Source organism: Canis lupus, chromosome 1, assembly GCF_003254725.2.
Source record: "Canis lupus dingo isolate Sandy chromosome 1, ASM325472v2, whole genome shotgun sequence".
NCBI classification, from domain to species: Eukaryota; Metazoa; Chordata; class Mammalia; order Carnivora; family Canidae; genus Canis; species Canis lupus.
This window is the reverse complement of record NC_064243.1, coordinates 98154694-98179708: the sequence shown is the minus strand read 5'-3', so window position 1 is coordinate 98179708 and position 25015 is coordinate 98154694. Positions and strand designations below refer to the sequence as shown.

Genomic DNA, 25015 nt, shown 5'->3' with positions numbered 1-25015 from the left:
ATATAAAGAAGCTTTTCTTATTTTTTTTAAGATTTTATTTTTAAGTAATCTGCACACGCTATGTGGGGCTCAAATTTACAACATGGAGGTCAAGAGTCGGGTGCTCCAATGACTGGGCCAGCCAGGTGCCCCTAGCTGTAAAAATATTTTAAGTGTGTATTGTTTGGCCCGGCAGTTCCACTTCTAGGCATTACACTAAGGAAAGAACAGGAGCTCACAAAGTGAGTTGTAGCTTTGTTTATAATTAAGAAAAATTTTAACCTAATACCTCTAGAGGAGAGTTAAATTATGTCACATTCACACAATGGAATATTATGCTTCCACTGAAATGATAATGATTCTGTGCTCGATTTGGCAGCACATACCCACAAACTGGAAGGACACAGAGATCAACATGGTTCCCTCTCAAGGGTGACATGCATATTCATGATGTGTGCCCTGTTTTTTTTTTTTTAAGCTACACCTGTGGTAAACGTGGCATAATGGACAGGGCTGTCGAACCACTGTGTTGTACACCTGAAACTGATGTAACATTGTGAAGCAACTCCATTTTTTTTAAAGTAAAAAAAATAAAGGTAGGCCTTGGATAGTAAAAATAATTTTTAAAATGATGAATCTTTGTCCTTTGTTGGCTTCAAGAAGCTGCTGTGTGGTGAGACAGTGTAGGAAGGACCACGTCGTGAGAACTGAGGGCAGCTTCAGAGCTGCGAACAGCACACTGCTGACCTCAGCAAAGAAAGTGAATTTCCTGCAGCTGCACTGAGGCCAATGCAGCCAGTAACTCAGTGGAGGAGCTTGGAAGCAGGTTGTTCCTCATCAAGTTTTTGATGAGGCTGCCACCCTGTCTAACACCTCAGTTACAGCCTGGCTGCGAAAACCATGAGATCATAAATATGTGTTGTCTTCAGCTGCACAGTGTGTGCTGGTTTGTTGTTGTTTTTTTTTAAAAACACATTTATTCAGTGTCATGATCAGACTATTACATTTAGCCATCAACAGCATGGGTGCAACAAAAAAAAATCGACATTAAAACGCTTTGTTGGAATGCTTTACACTTTCCACAAAATAGAAACTAAAATAACCTGTTATACAATTAGTCACAAATACAGTCCTCAAGGTTTTTGCCCATACATGAGTATTGTCTAAAATATGTCTTCTTTGTAGCAGCTAGGCCCTGCCACCACTGTGCTTGGCTGAGTTCACAAATCCATTGTAACCTGTACCTTCCCTGTCACTTCTCTGGCTCTCCTCTCCTGCTAAGCTTTGTTTCCTGGCAGAAATTAAAACCTTCTGCCACAGTGCCGGTGGCTCAGCAGTTTAGCACTGCCTTCAGCCCAGGGCCTGATCCTGGAGACCCGGGATTGAGTCCCACGTCAGATTCCCTGCATGGAGCCTGCTTGTGTCTCTGCCTCTCTGTCTGTGTGTGTGTGTGTGTGTGTGTGTGTGTGTGTCTCATGAATAAATAAATAAAATCTTCTGCCACTGCCATAGCTGCTGCTGCTGCTGCTGGAACTGCCATAGCCACCTTGGTTTTGTGGTTTGGCAAAATATTGGCCTCCACCACCATAGGAGCCAGAGCTTCTGCCTCCAAAATTTCCTCCTTTCATGGCTCCAAAATTTGAGGATTGATTGTTGTAATTGCCAAAATTGTTGTAGCTTCTGCCACCTCCAAAGTTGCTTCCACTAGCACCGCCATAGCCGCCTCCACCTCCTCCGTTGTTATAGCTGTCATAGCTGCCACTCCCACCATAGCCACTGCCCTGGTTTCCATAACCCTGTCCACCACTCCCATAGCCTCTGCTTCCTCCAGAGTAACCAGGGCCACCTCCTCTATAACCACCATCATTACCAAATCCGTTACAGCCATCCCCACTGCCACTGTATCCACCACCATCTCAACTGCCACCGAAGCCACCTTTGACCACTGAGGTTCCCTCCACAACCAAAGTTTTCATTCCCACCAAAACCACCTCCACAACCACCACCAAAGTTTCCAGAACAACTTTGGCCTCTTTGGCTGGATGAAGCACTAGCCATCTCTTGCTTCAATAGGGCTTTCCTCACTTCACAGTTGTGGCCATTCACAGTATGGTATTTTTGAATGACAATCTTGTCTACAGAGTCATGGGCATCAAATGTTACAAAAGCAAAACTTCTCTTATTGCCACTGCCTCGGTCAGTCATGATCTCAATCACTTCAATTTTCCCATAGTGTTCAAAATAATCTCTTAGATGATGTTGTTCAGTGTCTTCTTTAATGCCACCAACAAAAATCTTTTTCACAGTTAAGTGGGCACCAGGTCTTTGAGAATCTTCTCTTGAGACAGCCTTCTTCAGTTCCACAACTCTTTCATCCACCTTGTGTGGCCTTACATTCATGGCTGCATCCACGTCCTCCACAGTGGCATATGTGAGAAACTCAAAGCCTCTGGAGCACTTGGTGTTTGGATCTCTCATTACCACACAGTCTGTAAGCATTCCCCATTTCATTCATTAAGTGGTCTATGGATATGGTTAAACATGAATCCCGTCTTATATTAAGAAATAAAATGAAAGAAATTGCAGTCAGAGCTTTTGCACTGCTAAGAATAGCTCATATTAAATGGAGAAAATTGCATTATGGCTATTTCAAACACAGTTGCAACGGTGATAAGGAAACAAAATCACAACTGGGATGACTGCTATGCCGGACAACTCACTCTGCCTGAAAGAGGACATTGGAGCTAGGCTAACAGGCCACATGCTTCAATACAAGCCCACAGCCTGTTCAGGAGTGATTATCCATTTATCTTCACTGCACTGGATGGAAGCAGTGAGTAGACTATATACTTGAGAAGAACATAACTGGAAATGATGCCATCAAGTAAACCATTTTAATATTAAGCAAAGAATGTGGAAGGTTGAAAATATGACTTAAAGATTCTTATTTGTATCAGAATTTTCTCATTAATGCTGTAACTCATTGGCCAGGCTACTGAATTAGTCCAATCAATCATTAGTTTTTAGAGATTTGAGTGGAAAGAAAAAATAGGTAGGAATTAAAATAAATGGAAATGCTAAAAAAAGAAAAACCCTATCATCTTAATGTAATCTAATTTGCAACTTTTTTATGCCCTAAGAAAAAACATTACTTAGAAGGTGTCACCAGCAACATAGTATCACATATCAAAAATAAGTTAAAGATTTTCCTTGCAAGTGGCTCTAACTTAAGAGCAAAGCTGTGTTTTCCTTCCATACCACCCACGGTGTCCTCTTATCTCAACATTATTGCTCTTTATCATGAGCCCATCATAGGGCTCCCTTGTTCCAAAGTTAATACCAATTTGTCTAGGCAGGGTTTCCTGTAGCAGGAATAATTAAGAAGCTTCCCTGATGGATCACCTAAGTCATTTTTAGGTAAACAGAGCAGTCACTAGACAGATGAGAACTGACATTTCCATCCACATTAGTTTGAAAGGTATTCCGTATGTGATAGGCTTCTCACAATGATACTTGTACCCCAGGGTAGCAGCAAAAGGAGAGAAAGTACGTGTTAGCACGTCAGTTCTAATTGACTCTCAGCGTTAGAAAATGCATCTACACTAAAATCCACAACTTTATCCACTAGGAAAGAAGGATTCGGACTCATGGGAATACATTTAGTTGATAACTAAGCCTCTGATCAATTTTTCTTCCCTTATCAATATTTTGACTAGAAAGCGCTATACTTAGCTTGTCTTCTCCAGTTTGTTTTCAAGACCCCCATTCTGTTATCACTTCTTGGGGTCCTGACAACCCCCCTCCTTCTTCCTTGCCTCCCCTCCAGGGTGAATGTGTTTCCACACCATCCAGGGTTACCCTCTCCTGTGCTCTTTTCTCCCCACAGACCTGTAGGGGCTCCCTACAGGCAGAGCAGTGTCTAATTTTCCTCAGTAATGGCGGATGCTTGGTGCAGCAACAAGCATTGGAGAGCCATTTAAACCAGTCCTGGTGCTTATTAATAAACCCTAGTAGGGGTACTCTTCTCCCTTGGACAGTGCTGAGGAATAGCAAGTTCAACCTTTTTCACCTCACTTTCGGACTCCACTATTTATTTAACATGTTCTTTTGCATTGTCTCGACATGACAATATTCTTACATTGGTTTATTATGAGGCCTGCTTCCTGAGCTACAGAAGAGTAGCCTTGTCTTGTTATTTCCTCCACCCCCCCCCCTTTTTTTTTAAGATTTTATTTATTTATTTGGGAGAGCAAGCGAGAAAGCACGAGCAGGGGGAGAGGCCTAGGCAGAGGGAGAAGCAGGCTCCCCAGGGTGGGGGGAGCAGGAAGCCCCATGCAGGGCTGGTTCCCAGGACCAGGGATTATGACCAGAGCAGGCCCACCGAGCCACCAGGCGCCTCGTCATCTCGCTAATTCGCGTCATCTGTAGGTCAGGGCGGCCCCCGTTGACTTAGCACAGTTACATTCCTTGGCCCAAGCGCTGGCGACAGTGCCTAGCAGCCGGTCCCCCATCGCTTGCTGGATCTCCAAGCCCTAAGCACCCTGCACGTGCCCGCCTTTCTGTGCACCGTGGGGTTGCTGAGAACTCGGCAAGGGGATGCCAGTGAAGCCCTGGCTCAGGGTCAGGCAGAGCGTGTAGGTAGCTCCGCACACCGCGGGCACCGTCCCCCTCCTTCCTGGAGGGAGAGCTCAACCGGGTATCTCCCGGCCCGGGACGTGCTAGGTCCGTAAGGGTGGGAGGGACTGCAGGCCGGGTCCCCGCGTCCCCAGCTGACCCCGCCCCCCAGGAGGGAGAGGGCAGCCTCGGGCATCGGCGCGGGCCCCGGGGTTCGGGCTCTGACCAGGTCCGCGCGCCGGGCAGCAGGTGCGGGAGCCACGCCGGGGCCAGGGGGAGCGCGGGCGTCGGGGCGGGACCGCCTGCGCGCGGGGACGGCGGGACCCGGGAGCCCCCGGCCGAGCCCCCACCGCCCCGCCGCCCGCCGCCCGCCGCCTCCCGGGCCGCCTCGGGCCGCCATTGGCTGGCGCGCATCACGTGCGGCAGTGCGCGGCGGTGATTGGCGCGCGGCGCGGGGGGCGGGGCGGCGGCGCGGCCCTGGAGCGGCCTCAGCCGGCGACCCGGCGGCCCTGGCAGGCGCAGGCTGTTGCGGTGCGCGCGAGGGGCGCGGCGGGGCGTGCGGCTGCGGGAGCGACCTCGGCGAGCGCGGTGAGTGCGGCGGGGCGCGGCGGGGCGCGGCGGCGCGGGGGCCAGTCGGGCCTGGCAGGTCTCCGGACAGGCGGGGGTCGGCGCCGTGCGGTCCAAGCCGCATCCCGGTGCGGCGGCCGCGGGGGCGGGGGGAAGCGCGTGGGAGGCCGGGCGGGGGTCGTTCCGCTGTCTGCGCCGGGGAAGCTGAGGCTGGGGTGGAAACCTGAGCCGGAGCCCCCTGCGCGCTACCCCGCCGCCCGCTTGCCCGCCCCTAGTGCGGAGGCCCTCGGGTGCGCGTCCCTCCTGGTGCAAGAGACCGCAGGTGTGGATCCCTCCAGGTGCAGGGGCCCCATGTGCGTGTCCCTCCAGGTGCAGAGGCCCCAGCTTCGGGTCCCTCCAGCTCTGGGGATCTCCAGGTGCGAGAGCCCTCAGGTGTGTGGATCCCTCCAGGTGCAGGGGCCCCAGGTGCGTGTCCCTCCAGCTCTGGTGTGTGTGTGGGGGGGGGTCTCCAGCTGCTGATCCTCAGGTGCGAGAGCCCTCAGGTGTGTGGGTCCCTCCAGATGCAGGGACCCGGCTGCAGGTCCGTCCCAGGTGTGGGTCCTCCCAGGTGCGGGGGTCCCTCAGCTGCCGGTCCTCCGGTGCTGCACCCCTCCCCAGGTCTGGCAGGGACGCCGCTGCTGGCCCTGCGGAGCTCCTGAATGGGCGCACCTGCTGGGAAAGTGCTCACAGGTTGGCTTTGCCCTGTCGTCCTCCCCTCCCGTCCCGTCCCGTCTGGGGAGCGCTCCCTTCCACGCTTCTCCGAGCCTCGGGAACTCCGGGCCCAAGGCAGTTCCTTTAGAGTTAATATTAGACCGCAGCGCGCCGCGGACGGGGTCCAGGACTCCGTCCACCTCAACCTGCCAGCCGGGGCGGTTACGTGCACGGCCCGCCTGTGCCTCTGCTGTAATGAACGGTCTCCCCGGTGTGGGTGTGGATCTTACACTTTTCGGGGTCACAGCAGTTAGGAGAGGCTTCCGACAGGGATGGGGCTTGCGCGTCAAAATTCCACTCGGAAATCTGGAAATTATCCTGAGGACAAACCTGAAATCACAGTTCTCTTAAAAGCACATCTCAACCTTTTTGCAAACTAAAAATGCCTTAGAATCTGAAGATTTTCTCTAGCTTTAAGCAGTATAGCGGGTGTGAAAGTGTACACATTGGGATGTTTCTTTTCTGGTGACTTTATCTGTTCTTTCTCCCATCACTGCAGCCTCACCAAGAGATACATGTAATTATTTAGTTTATTCGTGTATTTCCTTTCCCAAAACGTATGTAAGTCGAATAATCAAAACATTTTTTTTTGCAAATGTTAACTGTATCATTTAATGCACTTAATGTGTTGTTACTGAAAAAAATACATATTTTTTTGTGGTTCCTGTGAAGGCAGCATTGGGGAGAGGAAATAATGTGGGTTTTGGTTTAAGGAAGAACTGGTGTTCTCATCCCAATTCCAACACTTTCTTGACCTTGGGCCACGGACTTTCTGGCTGATTGTCACTTTGCTCATGTTGAAGACAGCGATGGTGCCTCCAGAGGGTTTTATCTGAGACAGTGGATAGAAGGCCTTGGTAGAGTACTAAGCACAGCTGTTTTTCTACTGTTCTCTTTCTCCTTCACTGTTTTTTTTTTTTTCCTTCACTGTTTTTAGAGCAGATTTGTGAGCTCCAATCCTGCTATAATATTCAGGGTCATTTTCATTTCCAAAAAGGATGCAGTTTACTTTTGAGAATCTACTCTGTGCAAGGCATTAAAAAATCCATAAAAATAAGAATGAGCCACCTTTTAAATTTTTTGAGAACTCGGAGAGCGTGGACTATTTAGCTCCTAATCATGCTTTCCTTTCTGTGACTAAAATCATCCATTTGTTAACTTAGTATTTGTGAATGGTTTTTAGTATCAGGCTTTATGTTAGGTGAAGGGGATATACCAGTGAGAAAGGCAGACAGCATCCCTGATCTTACAGAAATTATATAGGAAAAAAAAAGCAATCAGCAAATAAAACAAGATAATTACAGATTATGATAAATGCTTGAACAATGAAACTATAAAGTCTCTGAATGTTAACATGATGAAGAAATGTGTTTCTGAGTTTATAAAAAATAGTGGTTGGAACATTCTCTTAAACTCTTAAGTCTCATTTAACCTTATGAAAAGTATATTGTGTCAGAAAAAGGAAACTTCAGGAAAATAAAAGAACACAGTTAAAGATTTCACAGGCCTGAAATACCTTTTACAGTTGATCTAAGAGATGTAACTTATGTTGGTTCCATAAAAATGTCAAGGCTTCCATAGTTCTTTGGCTTAATTTTTAAGAGGTTGTAATCATTTTTTTTTTTTCTTGGAAATCATTCCCTTTAATGGCGATTAGAATGGACAACCTAGTTTGGTAGAAAATTGTGGCCCCAAAAATCTGTCTCTGTGATCTCTGAAATTATTTTTTAAAAGATTTATTTCAGAGAGAGAGCATGTGAGCAGGAGGAGGGGCAGACTCCTCACTGAGCACAGAGTCCCACTCCCAGTTCTGTCTCACAAACCTGAGACCACAACCCGATGATCACCACCTGAGACAAAACCAAGAGACGCTTAACCGACCGAACCACCCAGGTGCCTCTCCATGGTCTCTAATTTATTGATCCTTAAGCTCATGAGAATTTTAACACAAACAATGAGTATGGACTGACCATTAAACAAGTGTCTGAGGGATGCCTGTGTGGCTCAGCGGTTGGGCATCTGCCTTTGGCTCAGGTCGTGATCCTGGGGTCCTGGGATCAAGTCCTGCATCCGGCTCCCTGAGAAGAGCCTGCTTCTCGCTCTGCTTATGTCTCTGCCTCTTTCTCTGTGTCTCTCATGAATAAATAAATAAAATCTTTTTAAAAAAAATAGGTGTCAGGGAGCAACTAGCCCAGGAACCTTAGACATAATGTATAAGTTACCCATTTTTATGTTTCTGGTTGACCAAACAGTGATCAATCCAATCACAGCAAATTAAACAAATTGGATTTTTAAGGAAAATTTTGCAAATAACTAGTTTGCAATGATGAGAATTTGAAATTTCCCAACTACTTACACTTGCATGAAAAAATAATAGGGTTTCTGCTTATTATTTTCTCAGTTTGTTATTAGTCACATTTTCTGGGCTATATCTAGGTAAGTATTTGGACATGACTTTTTTGTCATGGTTTACAACCTAACATTTGTCCTCTTGGGTGGTAAATCTGTTTTTTAAGTTTATTTATTCACGAGAGACCCAGAGAGAGGGGCAGAGATAGAGGCAGAGGGAGAAGCAGGCTCCCTGCAGGTGAGCTCAGAACCCTGGGATCACGACCGTAGCCAAAGGCAGATTCTCCACTACTGAGCCACCCAGGTGCCCCTTGGGTGGTAAATCTTATTATTTTAGTCCAAAACCTTTTGAATGGCAGGTCTCACCACAGGGCCATTGCCTAGCCTCATTGTAGCAGCTAAGAAAGAGCACTCCTGCTCCTCTTTCCTTCTGTGTGAGTGTGAACACAATCTCTCTCTGGTCAAACCTTCCTGTCTGGATACTGTCTTGATTTTAGCATAGAAGGTGGCCACTGCAGGTGGAGCTTGGCTGGGAGAAAGCCCACTGCTAGTTCCTTGAGGAAACAAAATCACTAACTTGATTAGTGATCACTAATACCTTGGTCTTGCAGCCATTTCTATTCACTGCAGTCCAAGCAGCACCATCTTTTCTGCATGGTTGATCTCATAGTTTGTGCTTTTCAACCCTTCAAGAGAAAAGATGTCTGGCCCTATATATAAACTCAGGACTTTATTTCATCAATAATTTTTTTTAAGATTTTATTTATTCATGAGAGACACACAGAGAGAGGCAGAGACACAGGAAGAGGGAGAAGCAGGCTCCATGCAGGGAGCCCGACGTGGGACTTGAACCCAGGACTCTAGGATCACACCCTGGGCTGAAGGCGGTGCTAAACCACTGAGCCACCTGGGCTGCCCTCATCAATAATTTTTGAGCCCTTACTATGTGCCAGGCATTGTAATGCTTTAAATGGATCTGTTTTGATGGATCAGTGGTAAATTCTTGTATAAGAAGGGCCACATGGGGATCCCTGGGTGGCTCGGTGGTTTAATGCCTGCCTTCAGCCCAGGGCGTGATCATGGAGTCCCGGGATGGAAAACAACATCAGGCTCCCTGCATGGGGCCTGCTTCTCCCTCTGTCCCTCTGCCTGTGTCTCTGCCTCTCTCTCTCTCTCTCTCTCTGTCTCTCTCTGTCTCATGAATTTAAAAAATATATATATTAAAAAAAAAAAAGGGCCATGTGATCTTAGCTCCTCACAGAAACATGTTCTTATTTAGAATCGTGCCTTTCCACAGTCAATCCTGATGCATTACCTTTATAGTTTATAAAGACTAAATCAACTCTACGTGGAAAAATATCAGAGATTTTATATTTTCTCCTTTTTACTATACTAAATTAAAAAAAAATTTTTTTAATTGTCTTTTAGGAATTAAATTGCTCAGTAGTTTGGTGTCGTGATGGTGTTTTTATTTTATTCTCATCCTGGTACTTTTTTATAAGAAGTTTGCATATAGCATATAGGGTTTTTTTTTTTTAATTACATATTTTCCCTTAAAGGTAATAAGTACTTAGTGTCAAATTTAGAAAGTATTGATAATCAGAAAATAAAACACACCCTGTTAATATTTTGATATATATTCTTCTAATCTTTTGTCTAAATACATATTTTATTTATATATTTCTTTTATAAAAGATTGTACTCTGCATTCTATTTTATAGCTTCTATTTTTTTCTAGTTATATGATAAATAAATATACTTTTTGCTCAGGTGATTCTGATTCTTTTTAAATGGGTGTTTTATTGCTAGAATAGGGACCAGAAAAATCCATTTATTAAATTACAGGATAAATTTAGAAACCCAAGTCACCAGTCCAAGAACAAACTCCAGTTCTCTGTTGCTTTCCTTCCCAATTGTGGCTTCCACCCGCACTGCAAGGGCTGTGTCCGAGAGCCTCTGAAGGAAGGTTACCCAAGCAGTTGCCCATCGGTAATACTGTGGGTTCTCTTCAAACCTTGTCAGCCAGTCCTTAGAATTTTTATCTTTTACTTAATTTCCTGGAGGCAAAGCATGGATAGTAGACTCGGGAGGATTTGGGGTTAGTACCAGAAAGTAAAATCACAGGCTGAAGTTTTTTCTCAGAATTGTAGGGAAAGCGGAGGTAGCTGACTAAAAATGTATTTAGCGTTGAGTAATAAATATTTGAGTTTAAAAAAAAATTTTTAAGCATTTTATTTATTTATTCATGAGACACACACACACACACACACACACACACACAGGCAGAGACACAGGCAGAAGGAGAAGAAGGCTCTAAGTGGGGAGCCTGATGTGGGACTCAATCCCAGGTCTCCAGGACCAGGCCCTGGGCTGAAGGTGGCGCTAAACCGCTGAGCCACCCAGGCTGCTCAGTTTAAAATTTTTGTATTCCAAAGAAAGTGGCCCCAGTTTTTAAATTCCACTAAGCCTTTTGTATAGTACCTCAGACTTTCTAGGAATTTTGTTGTGTTATCATTGATGTGTAAATATATTTGACTATTAAACTATGGCTGTTTTGAAATATATGATAGTTTTGTCTTCATCCACAGTGAGAAATTATATATAAAAGACTCAGGCCACAAATTAAATTTATAACAGACATTAAGAACAGTTGTAGGAATATATTGTAATATGTAGCATGAAAATAAATACCTAAAATGTATATAATAGTAACCAGGAGAACTATAGAATCTTTTGAAAATAGAAATATCATTCCCATACAAGTAAAACTTTACTGAATATAAATATTCAAGGAATACTGATAAGCCAGAAAGAAAAGAAAACAATTCCACCACTGTTAATATTCCGTTAGTTTACTTTGTTACTCCACAGTGGGTTTATTCATAATGGTCATATAAAAGGACAGCTCTCCTGTGAGTGCTTTACCCTCTTTATTTGCAGAGAACATACATCCATTGTATGTTATCTATTTTGAACCTGTTCTGTGAATGAACAAACTTATTTCAAGGTCAAAAGCTTTGATCCACTCTGTTAAAAAACTAGAGCGGATTTTGACTTTGGCTATCTTCAGACATCTGGCTCATTGTGTATCTTTAGGGAAAGGTATGAGTGAACTAACTTTTTGAGTTTGGGTTAGTCATTTGAGTAGCAACTGAACAATAGCAAAATAAATAAGTACTAATGGAAAATATGGAACATATAAGGGAAAATAAGTCAGCTGTACTCTCCTGCCAGCATTTAGTCTCTTTATGTACAACTTTTGTGTTTGACTTTCTTTAACAGAAATGTTTTATCATTTCAATTCAATTTTTAATATTTTAATATGTTCCTAAAATGACACACTGCTGCTCCCACCAGCCTGTCTTTCTCAGCTCCAGCAGGCTGTGCTCCTGGCTGCCACCCACCCTCACCTGGGTCCTTTGTAGGGCTCAATGTCATCATTGCTGTGGTTCCTGGAACACTTCTTGGGCTTCTTGGTGTGTGTCAGTGGCCTACCCAAACAAGCTCGCCTTCACCGTGTCTTGTGAGCACCGACATCACGCTGTTCTCTCCTTCCCCTCTCTTCCCTTCCTCCCCCAGCTGACTTGCTCTCCACATTCCCTTCATAAGGCTCTTTTGCAAAGATCCTAGCATGCATCCCATGTAGCCTACATGTGCTGATTTTGTCAGTGTTTGTCAGAATCGGCATGTTTTTTCCCGTTGAACAAAAGCTCATTGAAAGCAGAGATGATAAGTAGGAGCATGGAGGAGGTTTTCTTCTCTCGGTGATTAATTGTGTGTGTTTCCTGGTGCACATGGGAAAAGCATTCTCATTTAGATAATTTTTCTTCTCTTCCATCTGACGCAACAAGTTGATACTTCAAAACAGGGAAACAGAATGCTAATTATGTGTAGAGTTTTAAAGTGTGAGTGCCTTTAATGGTCTAAAGTTCTAGAAAGTGATCATGCAATAATTGTGCTTTTCAGTTAGTGCCACCCAGAGTGTTGTTTTCTAATTGCCTATCACTTGGATCTGCAATAGACTCCTTGAGTCAAACTAGAAAATTCCCCATGTTCATGTAGGCCGAAACAAATCTGAACTCTTTTTCTTTAGACTTAAATTTTAGACTTTTAAATTCTATACTTAAAAAAAAAAACAAAACAAAAAACCTCTCCAGTTGATTATAACAGTATAGAATGGAAGTAATATCCTTTTGTCACCTAAGTGGTGAAATTTGTTGGTTTCAACAGTTGGTTTCAATGCCTGTTGTACTGGGCATTTGGGGGAGAGATCTTCGCATACATTCGTCACTTATTTTGTGCCAGATATTGAACCCAAGTCAGCCTGTTACAACATCTGGCCTTCATCCTAAGCTGTCCCTCAGGCCATGCAGGTCAGGAACTGTTTTATTCATCCTCGTATTCCCCCATGTTTCTATAGTTCTTGGTGCCCAGTAGAGACTCCAGTATTAATTATATTGCATTGGACTATTGTTCATGTGAATCCTGAAGCATCCTGGCCTTTCCCCTCTCTAAAACATACTCCAGTTTGTCCTTCTTAATTTGAGTTCCTGATATATTCTGCCCTCCTACTTTTAAAAAAATATACCTGCACAATGACACAGTTTTATATTATTATTGAGCGTGTCAAAGGTTTCTGTTACTAGCTATAACTGAAAACTGCATTTTTGTTTTATTATTTTGTAGCTCAGATTGTTCCAGCTTTTGCCATTGGGAGCTCTTTCATTTGGTTTCTGTATCTCTGACATATTCCCAGCAGTTTATGTTTTGAGTACTTCCCCACTTTCTGGTACTAGAGGATGCTCCAGACTCATCGTGTATATTGCCTGTTCCAGGCCTAAAATCAGCCATTTCAACAAGGGTCTCTGGATCCTTTTATTGGAGAATGGTATTAAAATCAGAATTTGCTCTGATGTGCTCATTGCTACTGGAGTGTCATTGTTTTTAGGTCCTGGCAGTGAGCAGAGCTAGGAAATAAATGTATGTGGGGAATCCCTGGGTGGCTTAGCGGTTTGGCACCTGCCTTCAGCCCAGGACATGATCCTGCGAGACCCGGGATCGAGTTCCGCATCGGGCTCCCTGCATGGAGCCTGCTTCTCCCTCTGCCTGTGTCTCTGCCTCTCTCTCTCTCTCTCTGTGTGTGTCTCTCATGAATAAATAAATAAAATCTTTTTTTAAAAAAAAGGAAATAAATATATGTGTATTTATTTACCTGTGTATGCATACACGTCTATAATTTTTACTTTTACTCATCGGTTTCTGTATTAAGCAAAACAGGAATTCCCACTGATGTCTCAGACTCTAATTCAGAACCCCATGGTTCATTTTAACCTTTTACCCTTTACTTACCTGCTGTCTGTAATCTTACACTCCCTCAGTGAGAAGCCTGACTTCTGCCATTCACCATGTTTTTAACCTACTTTTTCAGTCCCAGTATATATGTACAGCAGTATCATAATAGTTAATCAGCACCTCCAGGAGAAACAGTATTTCCAACTACAGTGGAAGTAGTTCGGTTCTTTTGTTTTTCAGTATCCAGTCATTTCCAAACTTAGGTCCCTTTTTCCCATCCTCCCCGTGAGTTTATGTAGTACATTTCTAATATTATATTCTTTTTTTAAGGATTTATTTATTTTTGAGAGAGAGCACATACATGTGAGCAGGGGAGAGGCAGAGGGAGAGGAAGAGATAGAATCTGAAGCAGGTTCCACACGGCACACGCAGTCTGTTGTGGGATAGATCCCATGATGCTGGGATTACGACTTGACCTGAAATCATAAGTCGGACACTTAATCGACTGAGCCATCCCGGCACCCCATAATACAATTAAATTCTTTTGTCGTAGTCTGCATCCCCCATCTCTCCACCTCCTTGTTGATTTTTAAAATTTTCATTTTAAAATATTACTTTAACGATTATTGTTTGTGCTACAAAATAGTTCTAGGGGTTTTGACAATGGATGGCATCATGTATCCATCCCTGTAGCTGCCCTCTGAATGGCTGGACCATGCTGCAGTCATTTCCACCCGCAGGGAAAGAAGGTTCCTGTTGCTCTCCACTTGTACCACCATTGATACTGCTAGGTTTTCCTGTGTTTGGTTTTTGCTAATCTAATAGTTGTACAACAGCATATCATTGTGATTTTAACTAGCATCCCTATACTGAGCATCTTTTCGTATGCTTCTTTTCATCTGTAGATCTTTAGTGAGGTATCTGTTCAGATCTTTTGCCCATTTTTTTTTTTGTTTCAGTAGAAACTAAAAAATATATCAAGGTTTCATTTTTAATTTCAAAGTAAAGCTCAAATAATACAGAAGTGTATAAAGGGAATAAAATAAGATAAATGCTCCCTGTTTTTCTCCAAATGTAAATCTTTTAAAACTGGTGTTTACAGATTGACACATGCTGCCAATTTCCCCCTGTGCTTCTAATTCACAAATGCATTTTTCTATCATTTTGAAAATATTTACAGATAAATGTAACTAGACTAAAATTATTACTCTGAAACTTGCTTTTATTTTTAACTTATCACTCTGTTACAGTCCATCTTCTAGCTCAGTACATGTATACCTAATTTGGTGAAAACAACTGGTTTGTATTCCATGAGAAATACATGCTAGAATTTGCTCAGCCATTTCTTTAAAAATTTCAAATTAATATCAGTTTCTTTTCTACAAGAAAAATACTATAGCAACCACAATTCATACACGCTGATGGCCTTCCCAGTTTTTCCTTAAATAAAGATACAATATGTAGGTATCTATAATATTTCTAATTACCAACCAGTATATGAGCAGAAAAGAGTAGTAGTCCTCCTGCAAATGTTAAATTATTTTCTCTCTATCCTGGAACCTGCTCTTAGTGCCATCATGCTCTCCCGCCGTCTCCGGTCACCCATTCTCTCACTCATTTGCAAATTTTAAAAAATTGAGTAGTCTTCTTATCCAGCCTTACAAGCTCTCGGCCGATGCAGGGTGCATGTCCTCTATCAGACGTGGGATTTGCAGGCATTTTCTCCCAGTCTGTCTTCTCATCCTCTTCACAGTGGCTTTCACAGAGTTCAGTTTTCTTTTTTTTTCTTTTTTATTTTTTCAGTTTTCATTTTAATTAAATCCAACTTAAAAATTTTTTTCTTTCATAAATTTGCTTTTGCTTTGTACTTAAAAATCATCACCAAACCCAACATCAAGCAGATTTCCCCATGTTTTCTTCTAGAAATTGTATAGTGTCTGCATTTTATGTGCAGGTCAATGATCCATTTTGAGTTAATATTTGTGTGAAGCTCAGTTTCTGGCATCACTTGTTGAAAGGTTGTTCTTTGTTGAATTGTCTTTGCACCTTTGTCAAAAACTGTGTTTTTGTGGGTCTTTTTCCAACTCTGTTACTTACCATTGATTGGTGAGTCCATTTCTCTTGCCCCTCTATGGTCATTACTGTAGCTTTATAGTAAGTCTTGATATCAGATAGTATGTGTCCTCCAACTTTGTTCTTCTTTTCTAGAATTGAATTGGCTATTCTAGTAACTTTACTTATTCATGTAAATGTTAGAATAAGCCTAAGTATGTTTCATAAAATCTGGCTGTGATTTCAATAGGAATTACATTAGGCTATAGATCTGCTAAAGGAGAACTGACATCTTTACTATGTTGAGTCCTCCAATGCAAGAACACTGATCCTGTACTTAAGAACTTAAATAATAGTGAAAGGGAATATAAGGGAAGGGAGAAGAAATGTGTGGGAAATATCAGAAAGGGAGACAGAACATAAAGACTCCTAACTCTGGGAAACGAACTAGGGGTGGTGGAAGGGGAGGAGGGCGGGGGGTGGGGGTGAATGGGTGACGGGCACTGAGGGGGGCACTTGATGGGATGAGCACTGGGTGTTATTCTGTATGTTGGTAAATTGAACACCAATAAAAAATAAATTTATTATAAAAAAACTTCATTTTGGGGGATGCTATTATAAATGTATTGTTTTTTAAAATTCATATTCCAAGTATTCACTGCTGGTATATAGGAAAGCAGTTGACTTTTATATCTTGGCTATGTACCCTTCAATTTTGCTAAATTCACTTAGATGTACAGGAGTTATTTAGTAGATTCTTTGGGGTTTTCTGGGGGTTTCATAGACAGTTATGTTGTTTGTGAATAAAGACAGTTTTAATTCTTTTTTTCCAATTTGTATACCTTTCATTTATTTTCCTTGTCTGATTATACTAGCTAGGACTTTTAGTATGAAGTTGAATTAGAAGTGGTGAGAGAAGACATCCTTGCCTCATTCCTGATCTTAGGGAGAAAATTTAACATCTCATGATTTAGTATGATGTTAGCTGTTATTTTAAAAAATAATATTATTAGGTTAAGGAAGTTCCCTTCTAAGTTTTTTGAGAGTTTTTATCATGAATGGATGTTGAACTTTCTGATGCATATATTTTTTTAAAAAGATTTTACTTAAAGTGAGCAAAACAGAGGGAGAAGCAGACTCCTTTCTGAGCAGGAATTCCCCATGCAGGGCTCAATCCCAGGTTCCCAGGATCATTATCTGAGCCGAAGGCAGACGCTTAACCAACTGAGCCACCCAGGTGCCCCAATCCTATCTTTTTTTCATTCAGTCCATTAATATGAATTATATTGATTTACAGATGGTGAATCAGCCTTGCATTGTTAGAATGAACCCCATGTGATCATGATGTATTGCCCTTTTTATATAGTCAATTTGCTAATATTTACATCTAAATTCATGAAAGATGGGGATCCCTGGGTGGCTCAGTGGTTTAGCGCCTGCCTTTGGCCCAGGGCATGATCCTGGAGCCCCAGGATGGAGTCCTGCATCAGGCTCCCTGCATGGAGCCTGCTTCTCCCTCTGCCTGTGTCTCTGCCTCTCTCTCTGTGTCTCTCATGAATAAATTAATAAAATCTTAAATATAAATAAGTAAATTCATGAAAGATGTTGGTTTATTGGTTGTTTTTTAATAATCTATTTATCTAGTTTTGGGATAAAGTAATGCTGGCCTTACAAAATGAGTTGAAAAGTAATCTCCCTTCTGATTTCTGGAAGAAATTGTGAAAGTGGTATTATTTCTTCCTTAGGTGTTTGGTAAAATTCACCAGTAAAACCATCTGAACCTAGTGTTCATTCTTGGGGAACATTTTCTTCTAATTTAATGCCTTTTTTAGATATAGTGCTATTCATATTGTGTGTATTTTTTGGAGTGAGTTTTGTCTCCTTCAATAATTGGTCCATCCATTTTATCTGAATTATCAAATTTATGTCCATAGAACGGTTTGTACTATTCACTTGCTAACTTTCTGATGTCTCTAGGATTTAGTAGTGATGGCTCCTATTTTATTTCTGATTTTGATAATTTGTGTCTTCTCTTTTTTTTTTTTTTTTTCTTCTTGGTTTGGTTTACCATTTATTCCCTTCTACTTGCTTTAGGCTTCATTTGTTTTTCTTTATCCCATTTTTGAAGTTGGAAGCTTAGATTATTGATTTTAGATCTTTTTTCTATGTCCATCTTAAAAGTAAAACAGCCAGTTGTTTTATAAGCAAAATGGCTATGTATGGGAATAGAAGATGAATTGCAATGTAGGATGTTTAGGTTACTACAAACGATGGGCACATTTAGAGAACAAAGGAGAGGAATGTACTTTTATGGAGGAAAGGGGGAGTTGGGAAAGTGTTCTAAGCAAAAGTCCATTGGAGGAAAGAGAGTACCCAGTAATGCAGCCTTTCATTGGCTGGGCCTTGACCCTCTCTCATTGGCTGGGCCTTGACCCTCACTCATTGGCTGGGCCCTGACCCACTCTCATTGGCGGGGCCATGAGCCTCATTGGGCTGTTGGCAGGTGAAGAGAAAATCTTCCTTCCCCTGCAGGAGATAGAAAGTGAATTAGGTCCTGTGGGAATGCAGCCTACAGCTCCTCCTGTTGCAGCTACAAGAAGGGGTGGGCATGAGAACTTCCCTGTCTGACACACCAACTCCATTTTATTTTATTTTATTTTTTAAGATTTTAAAATTTATACGTGAGAGATACAGAGAGAGAAGCAGAGACATAGGCAGGGGAAGAAGCAGGATCCTTGGGGGGAGCCTCATGCAGGACTCGATCCCAGAACCCCAGGATCATGACCTAAGCCAAAGGCAGATGCTCAACCACTGAGCCACCCAGGCTTCCCCCAACTCCATTTTATTTTATTTTTTTTAAAGATTTTATTTATTTATGAGAGACACAGAGAGAGGCAGAGACATAGACAGAGGGAGAGGCAGGCTCCATGCAGGGAGCAGGATGCGGGACTCGATCCCGGGACTCCAGGATCACGCCCTGGGCTGAAGGCAGATGCTCAACCGCTGAGCCACCCAGGCGTCCCTCAACTCCATTTTAAATGAGGTTTCCTTTACTCATTTCCACATTGCCCCTTTTAATCAAGATCTTTCCCTGAAAGCATAGCTGGTCCCAAGTCAGGTAGGTTTTCTTTCTTTCTTTCTTTCTTTCTTTCTTTCTTTCTTTCTTTCTTTCTTTCTTTCTTTCTTTCTTTCTTTCTATTTATTTATTTTTAATTTTCATTTATTTATGATAGTCACACACACACAGAGAGAGAGAGAGAGAGAGAGAGGCAGAGACATAGGCAGAGGGAGAAGCAGGCTCCAAGCACCGGGAGCCCGACGTGCGATTCGATCCTGGGTCTCCAGGATTGCGCCCTGGGCCAAAGGCAGGCGCCAAACCGCTTCGCCACCCAGGGATCCCAGGTTTTCTGTATTTAGTGGTTGTCCTGCCCTAGGTCAGAGGGAAAGTGCATAGTAGTTGGAAAGCACTTCAGGCACAGTTGAGTAACAAGGAAGGTGAGGAGGGAGAAACTCCCAGGTACTTTCCATCTGAAGTCTCTGTCTTTTCAAGGTTGTTAAGTGTTGGAAATCATCTTGAAGTATGAGTTAGAATCACCTTATTGTGCACATAATGTTTGCAAAAGTTTGACGGGCGATAAAATGCAAAATTTGGGGCACCTGCATGGTTCAGTTGGTGGAGCGTCCAACTCTTGATCTCAGGACCTGATCTTAGTTTGTGAGTTCAAGCCCACTGTTGGGCATGGAGTCTACTTTTTAAAAAATGCGAGACTTAAAAATAGTTATAAAAAACAGAAAAAGTTACATGACAATTTCAAGTTATATTATGGTCTTTGCAAGTTTTGCCATGTGAGACGTCATGGTGCCATCAGCAAGTGTGACCAGCTCTGAGGACTGAGGATGGTGGGCACAGGGCAAGTGTGGTGACACCAGCCAGACAGTGCATATTTGTTGAAGCATCTGACAGGTAAAGCAGGTTCCCCGATCGCTGTGAATGTTGAGAGGAGTCTCCAGGTAGGACAATCTTTCTTAAGAATTTTAGCCACAGAAGAAATAATAGCCTGTCTACAGGGGAAGCTTTGGTCTCAGAACATGCAGACCACGACTAAGATGGGGAAGCGGTATGAGATCCATTCGCCAAACCTGGAGTGAGAGTCTGGGAGCAGGGCGGTTATCCCTGGATCATGGTTTGAGCAGGTGGAATGAGCAATGTAGGCACTTTCTGTGGCCCCATTACCTTTCCCTCACCAGTATCGGTTCATGAACGTGATTGCTGTGTTAAGAGACCAAGGGTTTAAAGCATGTACATGGTAAGTACTGGGAATCTTGGAACCTCTGGTGGGCAGATTGTTATTTGGTCCAAACCAGAGTTCTCCCTTTTATCAAACCAGAAACTATTAGATTTCCAACACTGTTTTTCCTTTTCTGAAGCCAATTTTTGTGATTTCTGGTAAATTTTTCCAAATTAATATTTGGGAGAATGTCCCTTTGGACCATGATAGAAGTCCAGCTATTGGTTTCCTTGAGAGCAGCTTCCCCCCAGAAATACCCGTGAAGTGGTTTCTTTAGGCCTCCAGGGAGTCATATCCAGAATGCCCGGGAACATTAGCAATAGCCTGAGCAGCCAGCAAAAATATGACATGTAATAAATTTTGGATATAGCCACTTAAAATTTTATCTCTATTGGAGGTAAACCTCACTATTTCCATAATAGTAAAAGTCATGGGCTAGTGGAAGGTGTATCATCTCTTGGTATAAATGCTTGTTGGTTTACCCTTGGCTAGGGTATCAAGCTCGAGTCTGGGCATGTAATTCAGCCTGTTTGGCTGAAGTAGCCAAAGGTAAATGTGCTGCCTCAGTGACTTGAAAGGGAGTTCACGTAGCAGACCCAGCACAATACATACCAATTTCATTTTTTAAATAAGAACCATCAGTAAAATGTAAGAAATCTGTGTTTCATCTGCAGAGCAATTCCTGTAAATTGTCACAGGGTGTGGAAAGGTGATCTGTCAGCCTCAAGCAGTCACAAGGGGTCTTGTCAGGGATGGAGGGGAGAAGAGTGGCAGGATTAAGGCTATCGCAGTGAGGTAGAATTACACGAGGAGCAGTTAGCGGAGGATGTCAGGAGGTGAAGCAACTGGCTGAAAGTATGGAGCCTGAGGGGAACTCAGGAGGGCTCCTACTGCGTGGGGCACAGGGATGGCTAGAGGGGACCCCGTGACTGTTTCCGCAGTGGCCTTAACTAAGAGGGCAGTGACAGGAATGGCTGCGAGGCAAGGGGGGATATACCCGAGCCATAGTCAGGGCCCAGTTGTTGGCTGTAATGCCCTACGGGGAGAGGATGGTCCCCGTGTTTTGGGGGTGAGCGCTCTGAGGGCATTCCCTTTCCTCTCACATACAAAGAACAAGGGAGGGATCCCTGGGTGGCTCAGCGGTTTAGCACCTGCCTTTGGCCCAAGACATGATCCTGGAGTCCCGGGATCAAGTCCCACATCAGGCTCCCTGCACGGAGCCTGCTTCTCCCTCTGCCTGTGTCTCTGCCTCTGTCTCTCTGTGTGTCTTTCATGAATAAATAAATAAAATCTTAAAAAAAAAAAAAACAAAGAACAAGGGAAGTTGATAATTAGGATGTCCAAACTGTCCAAAGTCTTTTCCTCAGAGTCCCAAAAGCTCTGTCATCCTTATCTTTCCAAATAATAGGGTCAGATGTGTTGATTTTCAGGAAAGCATATAGAGGTTGAGCTGTAAGAGTTTGCAATCCAATTTCGACCATACTCAGTCCAAGAAAACCTCATCATTGGTGCTTAGTTGTAGGTTTAGGGACATTCTGGATGCCTTGAAGTCTATCTGGATCCAAGTCTAGTCCTGGTTCTGAGATCAGGGGCCCTAAGTATCAAACCTCAGTTGGAGCAAACTACCATTTTTCTTTGAAGATTTTATGTCGCTCTAAGGGCAGAAGTTTTAACAGATGAGCAGTGCCTTCCTGTGAAGAGGTTTGAGAGGAGGAGCAGAAGAGCAAATCACCTACATATTGGAACAAAGTAAAGCCTGGAGAAAACCTTCTGTTGTCCTATCAGCTTTTCAGGTTTGTGAAAAGTAAGGACTCAGAAACCCTGCAGCATAACTGTCCAGATGGATTTCAGTTCTTCCCTAGTGAAAGCAAAAAGATTTTGTCTGTCCTTACTGGAATGCTGAAGAATGCACTGCATAGATCAGTTACAGTGAAAAACTTGTCTTCAGTGGGGTTGGGTGACAGTATGGGTGGGGTCAGGAACAGCAGGGTGCTGAGGGGTAGCAGTGCTGTTTGTTGCTCAGGATCCTGGACCACCCTGCATGCTCAGCCACTGAGTGTTCTCACAGGTAATCTAGAAAGATCACAGAGACTAGTGCAGGAGATAACAAGGCCCCGAACCTTATCATCTTCTGTTATGGGACTTGATGCCTTGAAGGGCTGCTTTATCTACAGGGTATTACTTATTTCTGGGGAGAGATTTAGAAAGATCTATCTGAATCTTGATGGGAGGTGCACTGTGGATTCCTCCAAAATCCACTGGAGATTTTGCCCATAAGGGGGATGGCCGCTGATCTAATAGGAACAGATGATTCATGTCTTTGGAATCAGCTCCGGTTAGCTCAGATGCAGAGCAAATAAAAGATATTGAAGGGGCACTTGATTTAACTTCTTATAAGTGGAGTAACCTGTAGGTATGCTTTCTGTCTGCCTTATTTAGTAATTTATTTCATCTTGCTTTTGCATTTTTGTAAAAAGTCAGTCATCTAGCAGATGTGGATAGATAGATTTTTGTTCCATTGCTCCATTTATCTGGCTTTAAGCTCCTACCTCATTGTTTTTATTACTTCAGTTAGAAATTAAGTAGTGTTAGATGGACAACTTTTTTCTTCTTTTTCAACAGTGTTTTGGCTACTGGGGATTCTTTGCAATTCATATGTTTCATAATTGGCTTTCAATTTCTACAAAACACCTCATGGGATTTTGGTTGAGATTGTGATGGTTGTGTTGGTCATTATGGGAAGAATCGGTATCTTAAGTAGTCTTCTGAACTATGAACACAGTAGATCTTGCCGCCAACCCCCCTTTTAGGTCCTCTTTAATTTTCTCAGTAGTGCTTTTTTAAAAAAAAAAATTTATTTATTTATTTGACAGAGAGAAAGAATGAGAGTAGGTACAATCCGGGGGAGTGATAGAGGAACAGGGAGCACCAGACTCCCTGCTGAGCGGGGAGCCCTATGTGAGGCTTGATCCCAGGACCTGGAGATCATGGCCTGAGCCAAAGGCAGATGCTTCACCAACTAAGCCACCCAGACGCTCCTTAGAGTACTATATAGTTTTCAATATACAACCTTTTTATCTTTTTTATCAGATACATCCCTAAATATTTCATATTTTTCAGTACAATTGTAAATGTGTTTTTAATTTTAATTTAGTTATTTATTCTTATTATATAAGAATGTGATTAATTTTATATATTGGTATGTATACCATAGCCTTGCTAAATTGGCTTATTATCTTTTTTAAAATTTAATTTCAATTTGCCAATGTAGAGTATAACATCCAGTGTGCATCACATCACCTGCCCTCCTAATGCCCATCACCCAGTCATGGCTTATTATTTCTAATAGGTTTTTTGTGGATTGCATCAGATGTTCTGTTCTATGTATGATAATTTGTCATCCTTCAATAAACATAATTTTACTTTTTCCTTTCCAGTATGAAAGCCTTTCACTTATTTTTCTTGCATTATTGCTCTGACCTCCATACTGTGTTAAATAAAAGTGGCAAGAGTGGATGTGCTTGTCTTGGGAAATACATTGAGTTGAATGAAATCTCAACATATCAAGAATTTGTCGGCCCTCTCTGAAAGAGAGTGCAAGGCTGGTTCAATATTTGAAAATCATTTAGGGTAATCCACTATATCAACAGGTTAAAAAAACAAAAATTATGTATCTATATCAGTTGATGCAGAAAAAGCATCTGACACAACTAAACAGTGACTCATTATTAAAAACTCTCAAAATCAGGAGTAGAGGGAACTGACTCCACTTGAAAAAGAGCATCTTGGGACACCTGGGTGGCTCAGTGGTTGAGTACCTGTTTTTGGCTCAGGTTGTGATCCCGGATTCCTGGGATCGAATCCCAGGAATCCCTGCATGGAGCCTGCTTCTCCCTCTGCCTATATCTCTGCCTCTCTCTCTGTGTTTCTCATGAATAAATAAATAAAATATTAAAAAGAAAAGAAAAAGCATCTCAAATGGTTTATAGAAATAAAACTATAATTCAAGCTTAGAGAAGTAAAATTGGATTTGTGTATCAATCTTAAGTCTTGCCAACTTACTGAACTCACTTATCAGTTCTGTAGTTTTTTAAGTCAATTCCTTAGAACTTTCTAAATACAACATCCTATCTGCAAATAGAAATAGTTTTACTCCCTCCTTTCCAATATGGAAGCCTTTTCTTTTTCTTGCACTGACTGGAGCCTCCATTACAGTGCTGAGTAGACATGATGGAGTACATATCCTTGTCTTACTCATGATTTTAGGAGAAAGCCCTCCATCTTTCTGTAAATCATGATGTTAGTTGTGGATTTTTCATAGATGCCCTTTATCAGGTTGAGGAAATTCCCTTCTTCTGCTAGTGTATTGAATGTTTTTACCTTGAGAGAACGTTGGATCTTGTCAAATGCTCTCTCTGTGTCTGTTGAGATGATCATGTGGTTTTTGTCTTTTATTACTGATATATTACATTGATTTTTGAATGTAAACCAACCTTGCATTCCTGAGATAAATTCCACTTGCTCAGGGTATATATATTTTTCTATATGTTGTTAGATTTAGTTTGTGAACATTGAGGATTTTTGCCTCCATATTTAAAAGAGATGTAGTCAATATTTCTTTTCCTGTGATATCTTTCTCATTTTAGTATCAATTTAATACTGTGCTCATAAAAGGAATTATGACATGTTCTTCTATTTTTTGAAAGAATTTGAAAAAGGATTGATGTGAAGTCTTCTTTTTTTTTTTTTAAATTTTTATTTATGATAGTCACAGAGAGAGAGAAAGAGGCAGAGACACAGGCAGAGGGAGAAGCAGGCTCCATGCACCGGGAGCCGATGTGGGATTCGATCCCGGTCTCTAGGATCGCGCCCTGGGCTAAAGGCAGGCGCCAAACCGCTGCGCCACCCAGGGATCCCTGAATTCTTCTTTACATGTCTAGTAGAGGGACGCCTGGGTGGCTCACCGTTGAACATCTGCCTTTGGCTTAGGGCATGATCCTGAAGTTCTGGGATCGAGTCCTACATCGGGCTCCTGCAGGGAGTCTGCATGCTTCTCCCTCTGCCTCTCTCTCTATGTCTCTCAGGAATGAATGAATGAATGAATGAATGAATGAATGAATGAA

The 25015-nt window shown here is 42.5% G+C and overlaps 1 protein-coding gene and 1 non-coding gene across 3 annotated transcripts in view; both read left to right on the top strand.

Annotated features, from left to right (window-relative positions):
* The first annotated feature begins 342 nt into the window (after positions 1-342).
* On the top strand, positions 343-446 carry LOC112645713 (U6 spliceosomal RNA). Its single transcript, XR_003127208.1, has one exon. It is a non-coding gene; the product is annotated as a U6 spliceosomal RNA (small nuclear RNA).
* A 4614-nt stretch (positions 447-5060) lies between these two features.
* The window catches only part of PTPDC1 (protein tyrosine phosphatase domain containing 1), a 59592-nt gene continuing 39637 nt past the window's right edge, over positions 5061-25015 (top strand). For both annotated transcript variants that reach the window (XM_025423634.3, XM_035701469.2), the window contains exon 1: positions 5061-5181. The gene's annotated coding sequence lies outside the window, so the exon portion shown is untranslated. The remainder of the gene's footprint in view (positions 5182-25015) is intronic.